The 17,941-nt window shown below is 36.8% G+C and overlaps 1 non-coding gene across 1 annotated transcript; it reads right to left on the bottom strand.

The window, feature by feature from the left end:
* Positions 1-12,103: 12,103 nt before the first annotated feature.
* LOC116646214 lies at positions 12,104-12,226 on the bottom strand. The gene has a single exon (XR_004302106.1). It is a non-coding gene; the product is annotated as a small nucleolar RNA SNORA77 (small nucleolar RNA).
* Positions 12,227-17,941: the final 5,715 nt, after the last annotated feature.

Genomic DNA, 17,941 nt, shown 5'->3' with positions numbered 1-17,941 from the left:
CATATGGTAAGAAATTTGTGTTGTTTTAAGCCATTAAGTTTGTGTTAATTTGTTACTGCTTCACTAAATAACTAATACATACAGCAAACTTCCTCTCAAAGGGATAGTTTTTAAGGTACTAAGAGTTTCTTAAAAGGTATTCATCTTTAAATCTCTATATTATAGAAAATGGGTAGATGAACTAAATCTTTCCTGTACTGAGGATTTTTTATGTGAACTTTTTTCTTTTAAATATTTTCTAAAGATAAAAAGCACATTAGAAACTTTTATAGTTGTCTTTTATGGCATCTGTCTCTGGATTTGAAGCCCATTTCTGCAATTAGCAGTGGATCCTAATTTTTTAAAGATTCTGTCATTTGTGAATTTGCCCATTCACTAAAATTTATTTGTAACCTTAAAATCAATACTTGTGGTACTTTTATAGGCATTCACAGATGGAGAGTGGCAAAAAATTTGAGATTCTCAAATTCACATGCCCACTCTGCCTTCTTTTTTTTTGAGTTTATAAAATGAATTTATTATAAAATCAGTCAGTGGGAATAAAAAGTCTCTTCTGACTAATACAATGTAATAAAAGCAGGGGTTACATATGTCAGTTGCATTCCTAAATATCCACTACAGAATTACATTTATTTATTTATCTGAATATAGCTCACACACAGTGTTACATTAGTTTCAGGTGTACTATTTAGTGATTTGACAAGTTTATGCATTATGCTAGGCTCACCACAAGCATAGCTGTCATCTGTCCTGTTACATTGCTATTACAATATCATTGACTGTATTCCTTATGCTCTGCTTTTTGTTCCCCTGACTTACTCATTCCATACCTGGAGTCCTGTATCTCCCACTCCCCTTCACCCATTTTGCCCAAACCACACCCCTCTCCCTTCTGGCAACCATCAGTTTTTTCTCTGTATTTATAGTTCTGATTCTGCTTTTTTTTTTCCATACCACTGAAGATTTTATTTTTAATTTACATTCAGTTAATTAACATATCATGTATTATTAGTTTCAGAGGTAGAGTTCAGTGATTCATCTCTTGTATATAACACCCAGTGCTCATTACATCAAGTGCCCTCCTTAATGCCCATCACCCAGTTACCCCATCCTCCCACCCCCCTCCCCTCCAGCAGCCCTCAGTTTGTTTCAGATGGTTAAGTCTCTTTTGGCTTGTCTATCTGATTTCATCTTATTTTATTATTCATTTTAAGATTCCATTTATGAATGGAATCATATGGTATTGGAGTTAGTATTTTTGTTTTCCCTGGGTAAATACTGAATAGTGGAATTATTCAATCATATAGTATTTCTATTTTTAATTTTCTGAAGAACCTCCATACTATTTTCCAAGTGGCTGGACCAGTTTACATTCCCATCAACAGTGCATGAAGGTTCCTTTTTCTCCACATCCTCACCACTTGTTTCTTGTTTTCTTGATTTTTAACAATTCTAACAGGCATGAGGTGATATCTCTTTGTAGTTTATTTTTTTATTTCAAGTTTTTATTTAAATTCTAGTTAGTTAACACATATGGTAAAATTGGTTTCAGGTGTAGAATTAAGTGATTCATCACTTACATACAACACCCAGTGCTCATCACAACAAGTGCCCTCCTTAATACCCATCATCTATTTAGCCCATCCCTCACCCACCTCCCTCTATCAACCCTTAGTTTGTTCTCTATTGTTAAGAGTCTCTTATGGTTTGCTTCCCCCTCCCTCTTTTTTTCCCTTCCCCTGTGTTCATCTGTTTTGTTTCTTAAATTCCATGTATGAATGAAATCATATGGTATTTGCCTTTCTCTAACTTATTTTGCTTAGCATAATATGCCTAGCTCCATCCACATCGTTGCAAATGGCAAGATTTCATTGTTTTTGATGGCTGAGTAATATTCCATCATATATATATATATATGATGGAATGAATATGTATATATATATACACCACTCCTCCTTTATCTATTCCTCAGTCAATGGACATGTGGGCTCTTTCCATAATCTGGCTATTGTTGATAATGCTGCTATAAACATTGGGGTGCATGTGCCCCTTCGAATTAGTATTTTTGTATCCTTTGGGTTAAATACCTAGAAGTGCAATTGCTGGGTCATAGGGTGGTTCCATTTTGATCTTTTTGAGGAACCTCCATACTGTTTTCCAGAGTGGCTGCCCCAGTTTGCATTCCCACCAACAGTGTGTAAGAGGGTTCCCCCTTCTCTACATCCTCACCAATGTCTGTTGTTTCCTGTATTGTTAATTTTAGCCATTCTGACAGGTGTGAGGTGGTATCTCATTATGGTTTTGATTTGTATTTCCCTGATGATGAGTGATGTTGAGAATCTTTTCATGTGTTTGTTAACATTTGTATGTCTTCTTTGGAAAAAAATGTTTAGGTCCTCTGCTCATTTTTAAATCAGATTGTTTTTTGTTGTTCAGTTGTACAAGTTCTTTAATATTTTGAGTATTAACCCCTTATTGGAAATATCACTTGCAAATACCTTCTCCCATTCAGTAGGTTGTCTTTTTGTTTTGTAGATTATTTCCTTTGCTGTGAAAAAGCTTTTCTTTTGGTGTAGTCCCAATAGTTTAATTTTCCTTTTTTTTCTCTTGCCTTAGGAGACACATCTAGAAAAATGTTGCCATGGCTGATGTCAGAGAAATTACTACCTGCGTTCTCTTCTAGGATTTTTATGGTTTTAGGTATCACATTTAGGTCATTCACCCATTTTGAATTTATTTTTGTTCCTGGTCTTCAAAAGTAGTCCAGTTTCATTCTTTTACATGTAGCTCTTCAATTTTCCCAGCACCATTTATTGAAAACACTGTCTTTTCCCCATTGTATATTCTTGCCTCCTTTGTCATAGATTGATTGACCATATATATGTGGGTTTATTTCTGGGGTCTCTATCCTGTTCCATTGATCTATGTGTTTCTTTTTATACCAGTACCATATTGTTTGATTACCATTGCTTTGTAGTGTATCTTTAAATCTGGGATTATGATACCTCCAGCTTTGTTCTTTCTCAGGATTGCTTTGGCCATTTGGGGTCTTTTATGGTTCCATACAAATTATACTATTATTTGTTCTAGTTTTGAAAAAAAAAATGCTGGTGTATTTTGATAGGAATTGCATTGAATCTTTAGATTGCTTTGGGTAACACAGACATTTTGACAATATTAATTCTTACAATCCATGAGCGTGGAATATATTTCCATTTGTTTGGGTCATCTTCAATTTCTTTCATCAGTGTTTCATAGTTTTCAGAGTATAGATCTTTCACCCCTTTGGTTGAGGTTTTTCCTAGGCATTTTTTTTTCTTGGTGCTACTGTAAATGATGTTGTTTTTTTTTTTTTTTAATTTCTTTTTCTGAGACTTCATTTTTAGTGTATAGAATCACTACCAATTTCTGGGTATTAATTTTGTATCCTGCCACTTTACTGAATTCATTTACTACTTCTAGTAGTGTTTTGGTGGAATCGTTAGGATTTTCTATGTATAGTATCATGTCATCTGTGAATAGTGATAGTTTTTTACCAATATGGATGCCTCTTATTTATATTTATTTTATGATTGCTGTGGCTAGAACTTCTAGTATTATGTTGAATAAAAATGCAAAAAGTGGACATCTTTGTCTTGTTCCTGATCTTAGAGGGAAAGTTCTCAGTTTTTCACCATTGGAGATGATGTTAGCTATGGGTTTCTTATAGATGGCCTTTATTATATAGAGGTATGTTCCCTCTAACCACATTTTTTGAGAGTTTTTATGATGAATAGTTGATGTATCTTGTCAGGAGCTTCAGGTGCTTTTTCTGCATCTATTGAAATGATCATATGATTTTTGTCCTTTGTTTTGTTGAAATGGTGTATGACATTGATTTGCAAATATTGAACCACCCTTGCATCCCAAGAATAAATCTGACCTGATCATGGAGCATGATCTTCATAATGTAATGTATTCAGTTAGCTAATATTTTCTTGAGAAATTTTGCATCTGTGTTCATCAGGGATAGTGGCCTGTAGTGTTCTTTTTCTTTTTTTGTGTGTGGTTGTGGCTTTGTCTGGTTTTGGTATGAGGATAATGCTGGCCTTGTAGAATATACTTGGAAGCTTTCTTCATTCTCTTTTTTGAAGTAGCTTGAAGAGGATAGGTAATAACTCATCTTTTTTAAGGGGGGTGGTGCAGGGAGAGGGAAAGAGACATGGGGCTTGATCTCATGACCCTGAGATAACGCCTGAGCCAAAATCAAGAGTCGGACCCTTAACCGACTGAGCCACCCAGGCACCCCTCATCTTTATTTTTTAAAGTCTTTATTTTAATTCTAATTATTTAGTATACAGTGCTCTATTAGTTTCAGGTATACAATATAGTAACCCAACAATTCCATACACCCAGTGCTCATCACTGAAGGGCACTCCTTAATCCCCATCACCTATTTAACCCATCCCCTCACCTGCCTCCCCTTTGGTAACCATCAGTTTGTACTCTATAATTAAGACTCTGTTTCTTGGTTTGTCTCTCTCTATGTCTCTCTCTCTCTCTCTTTTTTTTCCCTTTGGTCATTTGTTTTGTTTCTTGAATTCCACATATGAGTGAGATCATATGGTATTTGCCTTTCTCTGACTGACTTTTTTCACTTAGCATTATACCCATCCATGGGTATCATCACTAGCTCCATCCATGTTGTTGCAAATGGCGAAATTTCATTCTTTTTTATAGTTGAATCATATTCCATTGTATATATATACCACAGGTAGCTAGAGGATTATCAATTTTATTGATTTTTTTCAAAGAACCAGCTACTGGTTTCATTGATCTCTTCCATTTTTTTTGGTTTCTATATCATTTATTTTTTCTCTAATACTTATTATGTCCTTCCTTCTGCTGGTTTTGGGTTTTGTTTGTTCTTCTAGCTCCTTTAGGTATAAGATTAGGTTGTTTATTTGAGATTTTTCTTGCTTCTTGAGGTAGGCCTATATTGCTATGAACTTCCCTCTTAGAACCACTTTTGCTGCATCCCAAAGATTTTGGACCATTGTATTTTCATTTCCATTTGTTTCCATGTACTTTTTGATTTCTTTGATTTCTTGGTTGATCCATTCATTGTTTAGTAGCATGTTATTTAATCTCCATGTATTTGTGTTCTTTCCAGATTTTTTCTTGTGGTTGATTTCTAGTTTCATAACCTTGTGACCAGAAAAGATGCATGGTATGACTTCAATCTTCTTGAATTTGTTGAGACTTGTTTTGTGACTTAATATGTGGTCTGTTCTGGAGAATGTTCCATGTGCACTTGAAAAAAATGTGTATTCTGCTGTTTTAGGATGGAATGTTCTGAATATGTCTGTTAAATCCACCTGGTCCAGTGTATCATTTAAAGCCACTGTTTCCTCATTGATTTTCTGTTTGAATGAACTGTCCATTGATGTAAGTGGAGTGTTAGAGTCTCCTACTATTATTGTGTTACTACCAAATATTTCTTTTACTTTTGTTATTAACTGTTTTATGTATTTGGGTACTCCCATGTTGGGTGCATAAATATTTACAATCATTATATATTCTTGTCAGAGTGTCCCCTTTATTATTATGTAATATTTTTCTTTGTCTTTTGTTACAGTCTTTGTTTTTAAAGTTTATTTTTTCTGATATAAGTATTGCTACCCTGGCTTTCTTTTGACATCCATTTGCATGATTATTTCTCTATTATTTATCTCAGAGAGAGAGAAAGAGAGAAAGCACATGAGTGGAGGGAGGGGCAGCAGGAGAGGGAGAGAATCTTCAGCAGATTCCCTGCTGAGCGTGGAGCCTGGTACAGGACCCAATCCCACGACCCCGAGATCATAACCTGAGCTGAAACCAAGAGTCAGTTGTTCAACCAACTGAGCCACCTAGGCGCCCCCCCCCCACCCCCTCACTTTCAATCTCTAGGTGTCTTTTGGTCTTAAATGAGTCTCTTGAAGGCAGCATATAAATGGGTCTTGTTTTTTTTATCTTCTCTGTCACCCTATGTTTTTTGATTGAAGTATTTAGTCCATTTACATTCAAAGTAATTATTGTTATCTATGTATTTGTTGCCATTTTTAAACTTGTCTTATGGTTTTTTCTTTAGATTTTCTCTGATCCTTTCTTCTCTTGCTCTCTTTCATGGTTTGTTGTGTTTATTTAGTGATATATTTAGATTCCTTTCTCTTTATTCTTTGCATATATATTACCGGTTTTTGATTTGTGGTTGCCATTGGGTTTGTATATGACATCTTCTGCATATAGCAGTCTATACTAAGTTGATTGTCACTTAAGTTTAAATCCATTCTTTATTCCTCTCCCTGCCACATTTTAGGTATATGTTGTCATATTTTACATCCTTGTATTTTATGAATCCCTTGGCTGATTTTTACAGAAATATTTATTTTTACTGCTTTTGTGTTTTTTACTTTTCTTTTTTTTTTTAAGATTTTATTTATTTATTCGAGAGAGAGAGAGAGAGAGACACAGCGAGAGAGGGAACATAAGCAGGGGGAGTGGGGGAGGGAGAAGCAGGCTTCCCACGGAGCAGGGAGCCCGATGCGGGGCTCGATCCCAGGACCCTGGGATCATGACCCGAGCCGAAGGTAGATGCTTAATGACTGAGCCACCCAGGCGCCCGTTTTTTACTTTTCATACTCTCATTTATGATCTTCCTTTCCACTCAAAGAGTCCCCTTTAATATTTCTTTAGGGCTGGTTTAGTGCTCATGAACTCCTTTAGTTTTTGTTTATCTTGGAAATTCTTTATCTCTCCTTCTATTCTGAATGACAGCCTTGCTGGATGGAGTATTGCTAGCTACACGTTTTCCCTTTTAGCACTTTGAATATATCATGCCACTCCCTTCTGGCCTGCAGGGTTTTTTTTAAAGATTTTATTTATTTATTTGAGAAAGAGAGTACACAAGTGGGGGGAGGGGCAGAGGAAGAAGCAGACTCCCCACTAAGCAGGGAGCCCAATGCTGGGCTCAATCCCAGGACCCTGGGATCATGACCTGAGCTGAAGGCAGACACTCAACCAACTGAGCCAGACAGGTGCCCCAAGTTTCTGCTGAAAAATTTGCTGAAAGTGTTATAGGTTTTCCCTTCTGGGCAACTTTTTGTTTCTCTCTTGGTGCTTTTGAGATTCTCTTTTTATGTTTAATCTTTGACATTTTATGTACCATGATGTGTACCTCCTCGTGTTCATCTTGTTTGGAACTCTCTCTGCTTCTTTTACTTGGACGTCTATTTCCTTCCCTAGGGTAGGGAAGTTTTCAGTTGTTATTTCTTCAAGTAAGTTTTCTACACTATTCCCTTCCTTCTTCCTTCTTCTTTCTTCCTTCTTCCTTCTCTTCCTTCTTCTTCTTTCTTCCTCTATAATGTGAATGTTTGTTTGCTTGATATTATCTAAGAGATCACTTAATCCTCATTTTTAAAAATTCTTTTCTCCTTTTGCTCTTCAGCTTGTGTGCTTTTCATTACCCTCTCTTCTTCCAGAGTGCTGATCCATTCTTCTGCATCCTCTAATCTACTATTGATTCTCTCTAGTGTGTTTCTGTTTTCATTTATTGTATTCTTCAGTTCTGATTGGTTCTTTTTAATATTTTCTATCTCTTTATTAAAGGTCTCAGAGTTCTTCCATTCTTTTCTCCAGCTTGGTGAGTATCTTTATGATCATTACTTTAAATTATTTATCAGGCATATTGCTTATCTCTGTCTCATTTAATTTTTTTCTGAGTTTTTTTCTTGTTCTTTCTTTGGAGCATATTTCTCTGTCTCCCCATTTTGCTTGACTTTCTGTGTTTGTTTCTATGGATTAGGTGGAAGGGCTACTTCTCCTAAAGTTGGAATGGTCTTGTGTATGCTGTCCCACCTGCAGATGGAGTGTGATTGGTGACTTTTGCTGGCTAGCTGGAGCTGTGGCTTTATATGTTAGTTACTCTTTTAAACCTTGGCTTTTTACATAGAGAATAAAGAAAGAATGATAATAAAAGAAAAAGGGAAAGAAAATAATAAAAGATGAAAAGAAAAAAGAATGAAAAAAGAAAAACAAAACAAAAATGAAAAAAATTAAAACAAAATAAAATAAGACACATTTTTAAAAGTAAAAAAATGAAATTAAAAAGTAAGAATTAACACACACACACACACACACACACACACACACACACACACACACACACACAAAATCACAGCTTATTTTCTTTGCCCTAGCACCACAGGGCAGTTGGTGTGGGCTTGTGGAGCCTGGGCTCACTGAGGTCACAGGCTCACTGTGAGCCAAAACCTGCTCTGGTCTGAACTTTTAAGGGGGTGGGGGAGAGAACATTCCTGCACTTCTTCAGCCCTTTTAAACTGCGGCTTTTTTTCTGTGTCCCAGCAGGTCTAGAGTCGTTGTGGATTTGTGGGCCCCCAGCTTACTGAAGTTAGCAAGTTCACTGAGATGACTGGCGTGGTCCTTTATGGTATCTGGACTCTGTTCTGGTCTAGGTATTTAAGGTGAGGTGGGAATATAAACTGTGTGGTTCTCCAGGCCCTCTGACCTGGAGAGCTTTCCCATAGCTCCTCCACTACTTAGCAGAACTTTAGCATTGTCTCTTTTATATGCTAGTTGCCCCTTTAAACTGAAGGTTTTTTCCTGTGCCCAAGGACATAGGGATCTGTTCCTGTTCCCTCAGTACTATTCCCACTGCCATTCACAGTGTTGGGGGTGTTACCATTTCTTCATTTCTCTTGCTGTTCTCTTGCCATTCTCTCTGTCTTTGGTTGTTCAGTATTTGTTCAGTTAGCCCTCAATTCTTCTTCAAGAGGAATTGTTCTATTAATATGTATAATTTGATGTGTCTGTGGAGAAGGTGAATGCAGGGTCTTCCTATGTCACCATCTTGAACCAGAACCCCCACTCTGCCTTCTTGATTCAGCTTTCATAATGTAAACAAGTGTTCTATTCATGGTCTATTTTGCACCAAGTTTTTTTGCCCCCTTTTGTGCTTTTTTGGTGATTTAGCTACTCAAAGTGGTCCCCAAGTGTAGTGCTGAAGGACTGCAAATGTTCTTAAGTTCAAGAAGGCTGTGATGTGCCTTATGGAGAATACATGTGTTAGATAAACTTCCTCAGAAATGAGTTATAGTGCTATTAGCTGTGAGTCTCCTCGGGAGACTGGCCCCAGTGAGCCCTGGTTAACAGGGGTAACCAGGGAGCCAGTCCCAGTGCTGTGACCAGATAATAAATGAAAGATGTGATGAGTCCTTACCAGACTAACTTCCTGATTCTTGCTAAGCTTCACAATTCTATGAGGTAGGAATTGCTTCTTTGTAATTTTCTAGCATGAGGAAACTGATATCCAGATTATAAATTATTTGCCCAAGATAATATAAAAACTGGATAAAGTCAGATCTGACTCTCAACTGTACCCCCTAGTGACCTCAATCATCTCTTTAATAAATGGAGTATAAACAGGACACTGGGCCATGTACTTTCTTGAGGGCTTCCCCAGCTTAAGTAATGTGAGAACAGAGAAGTACAGACACAAGCAGGAAAAAGCTGTTGTGATTCCATAGTAGCACAGTAACACCACCTGCCCCCTGCCCCAGCTTTCTTGGGACTGTCCTAACCTTTGGCAAGGCCAGTTTTCTCCTATTCAGCTACACAGAATAGTCTTTCCTTGCTCAGTTTCTACTAGAAAATTAAAGTTTTAAAAATCATGAAGGACTATAGTTTGAGAATGAACAATGCTTTTCCTCAGTGGGCTGCCAAGCCTCTAGCCATGGATGGGACAAGGGAGATTAGGTTGTGCAGGCTCTCCTCTCATGTGCTGGTTAGAGCATCACACTTTTTTGTTATTCTTGATTTCAATATTGTCCTTCTGTTTTATAGGTGGCATTTCTGTATATGGAGGTGGTCTTCCATCCTTCATTTGGAAAGATCAATATTTCACTGTCAGCGTAGAGAAGAGATTTGGATTGCTTTTCCTTATGGAACTAAAACTAGTTTTCTAGAAAGTTATTTAGCCTCCCTTTCCCAACCTGTTGTTCCTTGGTCAATTCCACTAATAACCATTGCTATTTGTGTATGCTGATTTTCAACAAGAATGTAATTTTGTGAGGTTTCAACAATATTTTCTCCCCTCTTCCCTCTCTAAATTGTTTAGTGCACATAATAGGTCTCAAATAATTGCCTAATGGATATACCTACTGCTTGGATTAACTAAACCAAGACTTCAAATGTGGCTCATAAGTGCCCACTGCCATTTTTTAGTCTAGGAGTGAGGAGTGGGGGTATTAAGGCAAAATATATATATATATTATGGGCTGCTTTCAGCATTTTCTAGCCCCCAATAGATTCAAGCTCAGTTCTTGCAGAAATGAGCTCAAAGAGCTGTGGGGGATCATTACTGGTCTTAATACTCTCCTGGCAGTTATTTTATGATTGAGCACATGTGGTTCAAATATCTAATAACCTAGTTGTACTTTTTATTCTAGAAGGAGTTCAAATGATTCCTCTGTCACATGTGGCCAGAGACTGTGACTTTCTTGTGGAAAGTTCTAGACTAGCAATGACTCCATTGACCTCTTACTACTTAGCAAATGGTCAGTTTGAGCCAAGGAGGAGTGGAAGAATCACTACAGGCGAAAGATGAATAGCAAAAATCTTGGTGGTAGGGGCTGCCCTACATAAAGGTGCCACATCTTATTTTACATCCTGTAAGGCAGAGTTTGGGTGCAAAAAATGGTTGAAGGAATAGGATTATCCTCTAAAGAAATATGTGTACGATATGACTTTTTTCTTTATGATGTTTTAAGAAGAGAAATATTTCCATTTTCTTGTAACATTTGTTTCTTAAATTATATAGGACAATAGTCCTAATCTTTGGGTTGTAGACCTTGGTAGAGCTTTGTCTGAAGACTGAATAATGGCTCACAATGGATTGCTGTTTTCATAAGTATATAAATACTCTTGTAATTAAGAAAATACAAATTTATTTAAAAATTTGTTGCTGGCAACTGCCCATATACCCAGGCCTACCCTGGGGTCATCAGAAGATAGTTCCTGTGCTCTCTGCCTGAGAGTTTTCTCTGTCCCCAGGAGTGAGCTCAGTTCATGGTTGGCAGGTCAGAAGGGCTGGAGAGTTAATGCCCATAGGAACTACCCTCATGCAAGGAGGAACAGTAGTTGGTACATAAATACTCCAGGTTCTTTTTCATGTAAGGGATAATTATTAGGTGCATAGTTCATTGTCTCTCTGAGACTCCTTATTGGGATTGAGCCCCAGTTGCCTACAGCAGGAACCTGCCCATGAACTTATTCTATTACATTCTTTCCCTTCCCTACCTTACTTCCTCATTCCCCTGTTGTGTTTCTTGGTGTCACCTCCAAAACAAACTACTTGTAGTCCAATCTTTGTTTCAAAGGTATAGTTGAGGGAACCCCAAGACAAAACCTTATTCATTACTAGGAAATTTTCCTTATTATGGGCCTTCTTATATAGTTATGACAAACATTACTCTTTATTCTCTGTGTGTGGTTGGGGAATGGATATGAATCTTGCTTTAGTTTAAAAAGGAGTCCTTAAACACAGTAAAATTAGGAGTATGGACTCAAAGAAAAGCGACTATTTGGTCCTCATGAGTGTTCTTACACCTAAAACGTTTTTGGACATGAAGTTTAACAATACCTGGATACCTCTGCTACTAATGCTAAGTAACCTTGCTCCCTCTCTTTCTCTTCTTCATTATTTGGCTATGCATTTTTAACAGCCCTCTAACATACAACCCTCTGATATACATGAGTGCTAGCTAATTAAATTTTTTTTTTCAGAAAGAGAAAGACATATAACTTCTTATACCGTAACTGCCATAAAGGTAAGGTCACCATTGTTTCAACAACACCCAGAGCAGGGCATGATACACAGTAGCAGCTCAATAAATATTAGATTTTTAAAAATGAATGATTTAAGAAGCCAACAAACCAATTGACTAATGAATGAAATTACATGCTCTGGACTTGGTGTTGGTCTGGGCAAGGCAGTACTCTCAAAATGTAAACTTCCATGTGTCATAGCACCCAACAGAAATCCACAGTGATTTATGTCTCTTCTTCTCCCTGTGTCCCCAGAAGGTTGCATCACCCTTGACAGGTTAAGGTGGTTACAACACCTGGGGATGTTTCTATGGTATACAGAAAAAGCACCCATCTGGGCCTGCAGCTGGGTGCAGAAAGAATCTGTGTACACTGATTTTTTTTTCCACGTACATTTTCTTGTTCAGTTTTGATCACAGACTTCAAGTAGGACATTAGCGGTACTGGAAACATCTTCAGTAACAGCAGTTTGTATAATTGAGGGGCTGGAGGACTCTACTGAGTAGGTTTTCTAAGTTCGTCTTCAAAGACAGATCCTAACGTGAGTGCAAGTTTGAAGCTTATAAAATCTGAATGTATATAGAGACAATTAACTTAGGCTTGTTTGTTTTTCAAATTCTGGAGTGAAGAGTCACCCTTTGGAACTTGGAAAAGATAGTTTCGTTCAAATTAAAGGCAGCAATGCATACTTTACATAGTAGACAGTAAATGTGAAGGACATATTTTCCAGGAGGGTGTATGGCTTCAAAATATTCATGACTTTAATAAAGTATTAGATGAACTCATGGGTGGAAGATTACTAAGACAAGTAAGGGAGGTTTCAGGCATGATTGGGCTTTTAAAGTCAATAAAGAGAGAAAAGTACCAAATAGGGTAAAACATCAATTTGGTACCATTAATATCATCTGGAATACTAGTTGCATAGTGTGTGCTATTTCATATGTTATGCTGCTGTGTCCCGATGAAAGTGATTAATAATACATACCTTTTTGCAAATGTGATGAAAGGCTATGAACAGTGTTAGAGAATGGGATAATTAAGGGCATGTGTGAAAGTAGCTATAAGTCTGTGGGCACACATGCTGGAAATAAGTCACATTATTGGATCATATACCAAACCCTTTGTATTAACTGCCCTGACTCTCTTCAGTTATCACCATCAAATTGCACCATAGAATTCAAATTTCTGGCTTGGGGTTGTGCAGGAAAATGTCACATGACCACATCTGTTGGGGGAGACAAAGCCGGGGAGAAAATGTGGTGATAGTGATTAAGGACCCTAAGCTATACTGTCTCTGAGGAGAAAATACATCTTTACATGGGAGAAAAGCTGCTTAGGGTCTGAAGTCATGGTTTACATTTTATCAGTTGGATCCCTTAATTATGTTTACAGTTTAGAAATAAAATATACTTTCAAGACTCTTGCATGAGAAAACGAGCTTCAGATCATGTTTCCAAATTCAATGCTAATCTTTTTAGCCAATGGTGCTGAATAAAATTGTTGCTTTATAAAACTGGGAAATGGTTTAAGTGGCCATGATCTACACATTACATTTGTTATTTAAGGTCATAACTTGTAAAGTTACATTTTTAATTGGGATGTCAAATCATTGCCTCTCATCTGCTTTCGAAGTCTTAATTGCCAAAGGGAATTGTATTGAATAAAGTTAATTTTGGAAGTTAAATTTAAGTCACTCCTCATATTGTCAATCAACAATTCCCCCAAAAAGCATAACCATATGTTTCTTATACATAAAAACAAAACTATACACTCTCCCATTTTCTTCAAATCTCTAAGGTAGTTTTTGCATGCAATGAAAGATTTACGCATTGTTGTTTTTGTCAGGAGTAGAAAAATATTTTCTCAAGGTTAAATTATCCAACAATGGTGGTATATAAATACTGAAAAAAGTTATCAGGGAAAGTTCTGGAATTTACTATAAAAATGGTATAAATACTAGAAACTCACTTCTTATGAGATGTATAAATGTGAGAGAGAACTAACTGGATTTTATTCTCAAGTTATTTTGCTTATTATAAATAAGATTTATGGGGTGGCTCAGTTGTTAAGCATCTGGGTGGCTCAGTCGTTAAGCGTCTGCCTTCGGCTCAGGTCATGATCCCAGGGTCCTGGGATCGAGCCCTCCATCGGGCTCCCTGATCTGCGGGAAGCCTGCTTCTCCCTCTCCCACTCCCCCTGCTTGTGTTCCCTCTCTCGCTTGTCTCTCTCTGAAAAATAAATAAAATCTTTAAAAATAAGTAAATAAATAAATAAATAATATTTATGACCTTTAAACAGTACCATATAAGCTTAACAGTAAATATAAACAACCAAAGCTGTTTTTGTAATACTTTGTGATGACATTATACTTGTATGAAATAATATGTTTTGTTCTACCTATATGTGCTGTGGGGGGTATGAATTATCTTTTGATTATGGTCAATTTCAATTGTGTATACAAATGGACAGAATATTACCATAAAATCCCTTGTTCCCATCTTCCACCTTCAACAATTATTAATTCATGGCAATATTTCTCCCCTTCCTCTCTTATTATTTTGAAGAAGCTATAAGACATTATTTCTTTTTACCCATAAATATTTCAGTATGTATCTCTAAAACTGAGAACTCTTTGTTAAATAATACCATGGTATCCTTAAATGTGCTTTTAAACTTTTGTATTTATAACTGGAAAGGCAAACTGATCCCTTTCAAAGATGAAAACTTTGCTCTCTTAGAAAGAGTGCATCAAAAAGAGTGTCTTGCTCTGGATGAGTGATTATTGCCAAGAGACTATTTCATGTAAATTGGCAGTTACATTAGAAATAGCTCTAAAGAACAATGCACTGCAATCAGCAAAAGGTCATGGGTTATGCTTTCCCCTTCTGATTGGAGAAATAAAATTTCAGAGTTCATACCAGTAAATATGGAGGTGATGAAGCGCTTGCTCAAGTTTCTTTTATATTTGCTATGTTAAAAGTAAAAAACAAGAATTTGTAAGTCCCCTTTGTAAATATATTTTTTAAAGATTTTTTTATTTTAGAGAGAGAGAGAGAGAGTGCAGGGGGAGGGGCAGAGGGAAAGGGAGAGAGAGAATCCTAAGCAGATTCTGCGCTGAGTGCAGAGCCTGACACAGGGCTCCATCCCAGGACCCTGAGATCATGACCTGAGCTGAAATCAAGAGTGAGACACTTAACTGACTTCGCCACCCAGGTACCCCCCTTTTTAAATATTAAGAAGACATCTTGCAATACGGGTCCAGTCATAAATATATTCCAGGAAGACTGGTTCTTAAGAGTTTCATATTTCCAGCTCAAGTACACAAGAGCTATATAAAAAGTGATTCTTAACGTTATGGGTTTGTGAAAAAAAAAATACAGTTGACCCTTGAACAACATGGGAGTTAGGAGCACTAACCCTCTGCATAGTTAAAAATCCACATATAACTTTTGACTCCACAAAAACTTAACTGCTATTAGCCTACTGTTGACCAGAAGACTTGCTGAAAACATAAACAGTTGATGAACATATATTTTGTATGTTATACATGTTATATATTGTATTCTTACAATAAAGTAAGCTAGAGAAAAGAAAATGTTGAGAAAATATATTTACAGTATTATACATATTTATCAATACCAATAAGATTATGTTGTCTGTTACAGGATGAATCATTTTTTTGTCAGTACCTCCACCAATATTGTCTTATATGATACAAAACACTGTAGATGTTATACATATTATTAGTACTGGACATCAAGAAAAGTGAAAGTGGAAAGTGAAAGTGAAACATGTTAAAAAGAAATATTTATTTATGGGTATAACACATTCATATATCAATAATGAAGCAGCAAAACAATTGCTTTATGATAGCCTAGTAAAATTGATATGATTGCTTCACAGTAGCCTAGCCTATACACTAATGAATGAATCATTGTAAAATTTTATGGCATACAGTATTATAGTAATATTCATAATACAATATTGGAAACACTGTTACATTTTTAAAAACTACCTGTGATGATAGGCTGATACACAGTTTTTCCAATTATGAGGGGAGGCATACTGTATGGTAATAGAATCCTTTGAAAGCAAAGTTAGAGAACAGAAAACTAAAACATTGTTATTTTTATATTAAATACCACTCACCTTATGCCTATGAAAGGATAGATTATCCACTTCCAAGATTTGCACACGGTGTTCTACACGATGAATACTTAGGCAATGATGACGACAAAAAAAAAAAATCTCATACATTTCTTGCCATATAGTTATTAGATTTTCACAAGAAGACACACACCTACACAACAGATAAATTCATTAACTGTACAGCATGACGATTATTTACTATTTGTTAAGTGGAAGTGGATCATCATAAAGGTCTTCATCCTTGTCTCTTTGTGTTGAGTGGGCTGGAGAGGAAGAGGAAGAGGAGGGGTTGGTCTTACTGTTTCAGAGGTGGCAGAGGTGGAAGAGGTGGAGGAGCTACAAGGGAAGGAAAGAGCAACAGGCCCACTGGGTGTAACTTTATGGAAATACATTGTAATTTCTGTCTGACTTTTTTCATTTCTCTTAAAATGTTTCTATCTGGTGCCAATCCTTCATTCACTGTTTGCTTTAGTAATTTTGCTTTACAAAACCAGTGCCTGTATCATATGATAAAATAAAGGAAATTTTCAACTTTTAGTATTTGTGGGCCCTGCTCATGGGCTCTTAGGGAAGCTATGCTTTAACATTTACCAAGGTCAGAATGACTTGGCAAAACCTCAATGCATGGGATCTCTTTCTGCCCTGAACCAGCATTGTACATCTGCTTCGTTGTCTAATGACCTAAAAAAGAACATTCCAAACATAAAGATATGACCTCCCTGGTTCTCATGAGAGTGACATCATACAGACCTGCTCATACTAAAAGCTTAAAGTTTATAACTTTCTGAAATGTCTTTTGTCATGATGATTTGTAACTTTTTATGTAAAAAAAAAAAAAAGTATATAACCCTACACCAGGTATGCCTTCCCCAAAGCACTCTCTTCTTTGTGAAGATTGTGTATCTTGGGCAGCTGTCCTAACTTGGGCTTGAATAAAACTCACTTTCTTTCTTTTAGAGATTCTAAAAGAGTTGTTCATTTTGTGTTGACACATAGAAGGGTCCATGTTGTAGAAGAAGTCAAAAGCAGTCTTGAATAATTGAAACCCTTGTGCCAGACTGTCTAATATCCATTTGTTTTCTGGCACCACTACTTCTACATTTTCTTCCTCATCATCTGGCACTGGTTGGGAAGCACTCATCTCAATCAAGTCATCTTCTTTTCACTCTTCTGGTGTGTCTATTAGGTCTTGAATTTCTCCAAGATCTATACCTTGAAACCCATTACTCCCCACTTTTTTTTTCCATAGCCACAATCTCTTTCATGATTTCCCTGACTGGCTCTGTATAAATCCTGAGAAGTCATGGAAAATATCTGGACACAGTTTTCTCCAGCAGGAATATATTATTTTGGGCTTAATGGCTTTCATGCTTTTCCTATAGCAATGATGGCATCTTCAATGGTGTAATCCTTCCAAACTTTCATGATGTTCTCTCTATTGGGGTTCTCTTCCATAGCATTGACAATCCTTCCCATAGAGTATGTGTGTAATGAGCCTTAAGTGTCCTTGTGACCCCTGATCTAGAGGCTGAATTAGAGACATTGTGTTTGTTTGGGGGCAAGTAGATCACTTTGACACCATTGATGTTGAACTCATGGGGTTCTGGGTGGCCAGGAGCATTGTCCAATATCAAAAGAACTTTAAATGACAGTCTCTTACTGGCCAGGTACTTCCTGCGTTCAGGGACAAGCATCGATGGAACCAATCCAGAAAGAGGCTTCTCATTGTCCAGGCCTTCTTGTGGTACAACTAGAAGACTAACAGCCAGTGTTTATCTTTTCCTTCAAGGCTCAGGGGTTAGCAGCTTTATAAATAAGGACAGTCCTGTTCATAAACCTAACTGCATTTGCACAAAACGGTAGTTAGCCTATCCCCTCCTTGCTTAAATCCTGGTGCTCATTTCTCTTCCTTACTAATAAACGTCCTTTT

The sequence above is a fragment of the Phoca vitulina genome, unplaced genomic scaffold, assembly GCF_004348235.1.
Source record: "Phoca vitulina isolate PV1807 unplaced genomic scaffold, GSC_HSeal_1.0 scaffold35, whole genome shotgun sequence".
In the NCBI taxonomy this organism is placed as follows: Eukaryota; Metazoa; Chordata; class Mammalia; order Carnivora; family Phocidae; genus Phoca; species Phoca vitulina.
Note: the sequence above shows the minus strand (reverse complement) of the source record. Positions and strands in the feature narration are given on the sequence as shown.